This window comes from Fukomys damarensis, unplaced genomic scaffold, assembly GCF_012274545.1.
Source record: "Fukomys damarensis isolate Sample0158 unplaced genomic scaffold, DMR_v1.0_HiC HiC_scaffold_20, whole genome shotgun sequence".
NCBI classification, from domain to species: Eukaryota; Metazoa; Chordata; class Mammalia; order Rodentia; family Bathyergidae; genus Fukomys; species Fukomys damarensis.
In genome coordinates, this window is record NW_022900932.1 from 11,885,020 (window position 1) to 11,890,720 (window position 5,701).

The window sequence follows — 5,701 nt, forward strand, 5'->3', positions numbered from 1 at the left end:
ATATTTCTTTCTTGTTATTTTAGAAATAAAAATGAATACATTTACCTTTCACAACATATGTGTGAATTCATTCGAGATGGGCTTCTGGAATGGTGCCTCACATTCTGGATGCCAACCTGGTTACCAACCCCCCTCCACTGGCCCTGCCAGACCCCAAGGGTTCTTGAGGGGGCTCTTCTTCCATGAACCCCCAAGTGGGGCCTGGGGTTTTGGTAACAGACCACCTGGACTGTCTTTCAGAGGTTCTCAATGAAATCACTGCTGCCAGTTTGGCCTTAAATAGTGAGATACTCCCAAGAGCTCAAGCTGGCCAGAGTGGGGGTAGAACAATTGCTCAAGGCAGAAACCATGAAAGCCATGCAGTCCCTACCTTTCACAAAACAAACAAACAAAGACCTCACCGTGTCCCTCTCTTCAGGGCTGAAGTCAAACCTTTAGTATTGGATTAGAAACAAGAGAAGCATTGGTTCCAAAACCAAATAGTAAATTTGAAAGAATGAAAGATGGCAGTCAGATACCTGGTAGTCCTTTGTGACATTATTAAACTAAAGCACTCATAGGGGAGACATGAGTTTAGTTTCCAGACTTATGGAACTTCCCAAGCATTAATTTATTGATCTACATTTCCTTCCTGACTCTTGATACTGGGAAAACGGCTTTTATTTCTCTCGATCCAGAAATCTCAGAGTATTATGTAATTGTAAGCCAAATTATTGCCTTGGGTTCAGTAGATTTACTTGGTTGAATTTATTTGATTTGTCATGCTAATCCAGTTTAGCTTCCTTTCTCTTTTCCTGCATGCTCCACCTTTCCAGTACACGTTAGCAGAAGTACCTTGCTTAGGGCTCTAGGCTCTGCAACTATACCACACAGTATTTCCAAACATCACTTTTCCATACAAAATCAGAAGTGGAAAGAACAGAGCTTGTGAGCAAAGAGACCCAGGGATAAAACATGCCAGGATTTGTTGGGTTACTATTAAAAATGGCAACCCAGTTTGGCTCACGTCAAAGGGCTAAGAAATACGTAAATACTGCGGTGGATGTGATGACTTGAAGTTCACTCTTGTGTCTGTCAAAAAGGTTGCAACTTGTTAGAAAATCACCAGAAAGCTGCAGCCAGCAGTGAGTGGGGGTGTCTTACAAGGGATAAACTGAGGCAGCTGCCAGGTGTCTGAAGTGGCACTATTTACATCTTGGGTTAGGATTTTGGTCACACGCATGTGCTCTGTGTGTTGTGGTTAAAGTACACACCGTGTTTTCCTCTGTGGCTTGGTCCATGAATGTGTGTTTCTCTGCACTCACCTCATGCTTCTTGTAGCTGACACACATAAGCCAACATGAAATTAAAATATGTTATATTCCGTTCAAATTATTTTCTAACCTATCCATACAATTAGAACAACTTGTGGCTCTCAAAAGAAGCCTGACCACAGGTCATGGAGCTGCCACGAGGGGCAGCAGTTCTCAGCAACACACTGAGTCCAAACCCTAACCCTGACGTTAACTCTAAATCACCTGGAACACTTCCAAAAACAATGCCTGCCCCGAGCCCCTAGAGATTCTCATTCAATTTGGCCTTGATGGAAAAACACAAGCAAAACTTCCTAGGTGACAGGACAACCAGGAAAAAAAATTCTTGCCTGGCAATTTAAAGTAAATATTTGTTGATTTCTTGTAATATGCCTCTACTTTGAAGGGTAAAGGTGGAAAAAAAACAAAACAAAACTTTTTTTTTGGTACTGGGAATTGAACTTGGGACCTTGCACTTGTGAGGCAGGTGGGGGAACCACTGAGCTAAATCCCCAGGCCCCCCCAAATAATTTTTTACGTTTTTTGCTTGTGACCAAATATCTATCTGTGGGAGAAATGACACAGTGTAAAACAATGTCAGGGCACGGAACTTCTATCCAGAGGCTTGGTGCCATGAATGATCTGAGACACTGATGTGTCCAGGAGCGCCAAGGGATCATGGGACCGGAGAGGTGCTATCAGGGCTGGGCCCCATGGCTCAAAAGAACGTGGGCAGAGATGGAGGGGCTTATTTTAATTAGGCAGGGAGGAGAGGTTTGGACTTCAGGAAAGGAAATGAGTTCAGAGAGGGAGCCATGGGAACTAGGAAAGGGACAACTTAACCCAAGCAGGGAGCTACATAGCAGGGAGCTACATTCACTGCAGGTAAAATTTGCCAGATTAGAAAGCCTAGAGTCCCTGGTGGAGTTGGTGGAGCTCCAGTGGACCAGTGCCAAGATGTAAACGGTGCCATACTGCTTCATATTTGGTAGAAAACTGACTGACCACATCAAGCCTGGCAGGGAAAGGTAGAGGGTAGGGCGGAGGCGACATTTGTTACCAGGGCACTGCCCACGGCCTTGGATGATGCTCTTGCTCCGACCCCAGCATCTGGGAGGCTCAGCCTGGAGACACACTTCCTTCTCAGGAGTTTCTCCTTCCTGGCTATTGTCATCTTTGTGTACCAGTCCGTACCTTGATGGGCGTGGCCCCATCTGGCCTTTTACTAAGAAGTCTGTTTCCAGCTGCACACTGCAGCCAGGCGAATTTGGTCGTCTCTTCCCGCCTCCTTGTGTTTCCTTAGGAGGCATGGCTGACAGTCTGAATTACAACCAGAAGGGGCAGATTTACATGGTGTTTCTTTGCCAAGCCAGCTTTTCAGGAGACGGCAGTCAGCCCAGGGTTGGGGAACTGATTCAGAAGGAGCTACAGAAGCTTTGGGAGGAAGTCAATGGGCAGTGCCACCGAAAGAGGCTGGCAGAGGGTGGAACTCACATCTGCCCATTCCCCACACTTCCCAGGAGAAAGTGGCTAAGCCTTAGGAGTTCTCAGTGTGGGATGTGATGAGTGGAGACGGGGGAGATTTTAGCCTATGAATAAATGAAGAATGTGGAAACGAGCACAGGAAGCGAGCAGGTGTGTACAGAAGAGAATTGTCCTGCTCTAGGGTTCAGAGGTATTTGCATGGACACATAATGAGGTATGGCGTTGGGGAGTGATGGTAGGGAACATCTACATCTTTGGGCCCTGGGGACTTGGAGAAGGTGGGTGTAGGTGAGGGCTGGGACTATGTTGCTCTTCCTATATAAGCACCATGGGCAGCAGAAGAAGCCAGGATGTGGGGACAGACATGTATGTTTCCATTATGTTCCTTCCACATTGTAATGGGTAACTTGGGCGAGTTACTTTGCCTCTTGGATCTACTATTCTGCTCATCCCAGTTCCAGTCACCTTAGAATCGAGTAGTTCCATGCTCCTATGGGGTTCTCCTTGGCAAGGAGGTTCAGCCCAGCATTAGATCCCTTTGCAGAGGTCTTAGAATGAGGCTTTCTATCTCACATGTCACTGCTGCTACATAGCCCTACCACCAAAGGGAGGAAGTAAAGAGGCTTAAAATGAAGGTACAGTGGGTTCAGGAGTGTGTACCTCTGATCTCAGGGGAGGCTGAGGCAGGAGCGCTTGAGCCCAGAAATTCATGGCCAGCTAGGGCAAGAGTGAGCCCTTGTCTCTTAAATAAAGTCCTCCACAGTAGGGTTGAAATGAGCTTATTTATTATTTTATATTGTAATCAGATTATATAACAAAGCTCATCAGATGTAAGTAAGGACCCTCTTCAACTTCAGACCCTAGGGAAACATTTCTCTCTATCCAAGTTGATGCCATTTTAGCTTCAGAACCAACTTTGCCTTGGGATCTAGATCTACTCCTGATTCATCTGATTTCATCTCAGCTGCTTCAATATCTAATTAAACTCATTTTTCTTGGTCGAGTGCTTCAGTTGTCAGCACTGGGCTTCTATATTCCTTTTGGAACTTTCCATTTTGGGCCAGCCCTAATAATAATGCTATTTATTGATACTCAGCTTTGATTTTAGGTCCAAATACATTAGGTTGAATTGCCACCAAAACACACTTATTGATTTAACATTCATTGGGACTCTACACTGAGCTTGTAACTGAACAAATCACAGTCCCTAACCTCAAGGAATCTAGAGTCAACTGAAGGAGACAGAGACAATTAAATGGGAAATACCAGGGTTAGATAACTGCAGAATGTAATCTGAATTAGCCAGTTTATTGTCCCAGGAACCTTGTGAAGAAGACATTATAGTTTCCATCTTTGTAGGTTAGTCTGGGTCACACAGAAGGGGGAAGATTTAGGTTGAGTCTACCTACAGCTTGTCAAGGTACACAAAGACAGCCAGAAATTTTTGTTGGGATTATACTGAATTTACAGAGAATTAAATCTTTGCAGAAATTTTGTCTTCTAATTCATCAACATAGTTTATCCTTCCATGTTAGCCCGTTGGTTAGTGAATCTTGCTTAATTTCTCTGAATGTTTTGTAATTTTGTGTGTGTCTTGCATCCATTTCATTGGACTCATTCTTAGGGAATTTGGGTTTATTGCCATTTTTGGTGTTATTTATTGCAAACTTTTTTTGTGGTACCAGGGATCAAACTTGGGACCTTGAGCTTGCTAGGCAGGTGGCAGAACCACTGAGCTAAATCCCTGGCCCTGGTGTTATTTAAAAATACTAATTTCTAGTAGCTTTTCTGTTATGCAGAAAAAAATAATCTTTGTATATTGTGCCTATGCCCAGCAACCTTGGTAAGCTTATTTATATCTTCTAGCAGCCCATCTGTAGATCTTTTCCATGTGCACAATATCATGTTATGAAAATAAATGCAGCACACCTCTTTTCTAATACATATTTTATTTTTTTTCTTCCTCCTATTGAGACATCATTTAATTATCTGAATACATGATGGACAATGAGGATATCACAGAATACAGTTTTCCAGGACAGGTCTCACAGGTTTCTGTTATTTTTACTGAATGCACACTGGGACTGTTCAAGCATCTAGTTGGCCCTTGTCCAGTCTGTGCTGTGATGCTTACCAGGGTGGGTGGCATCCAGAGGTTCACTGATTCCAATCTGTGTACTGTATGGGAGCTTTGCTCCATGACTCACTTATTAGCAAGGGTTTCATTCTGCAGAAGGCTCACTGACACTGCTTTGTTTATATTTCTTTGTGCACAAACAATGCCTCAGAAACCAGAGAGCAAAGTATTCACTAGTATGAGAGTTAGTCTCTAAAAAATATTTAACTTAATCTTCATTTGAAGCCTGGTTTAATCTTGACAAAATACTATTATATGGCGTATTAATCAAATGCATACAAAATAAATGTATTTTCTCTAGGTCGGTCTTAATCAGTTACTTGTGTTCTCTACCCTATGTTCCTGAGATTTTATTTCAGCTCTCAGTGCTTCCATAAGCCTTTGCTTCAGTGGAAAGGAGGGGTTGACTCTGGTCTTGATCTATGATATTCCAGCATCTGCCTGGTATTACTTTTTTTCTCCTAACCATGTCCTCTTCTCCGAAGTTTTAAAATCAAATGGGTTGAAGGAGAAGGTTATTAAGTAAATGTGTGTGAACTACATTGATTACTACCTTACATTTGTCCGAATATCCTCCCTCGCTTTACTTCCTTTCTCCCATACTTCTTTCTTCCCTTTGAATGAGCCAGGAAAAAATGTTGAGAATGCTGTTTGATTGGAGCATGTCAAGGCAAAATATTAAAAGTCCCGGAACACAGGTGATAGGCAGAGTAATGTTCTCCAAAGATACACTTCCCTTGCTCCGCAAAACCCGAGATTGTAGTAGGTTAGATAACCAAGAGGGGGA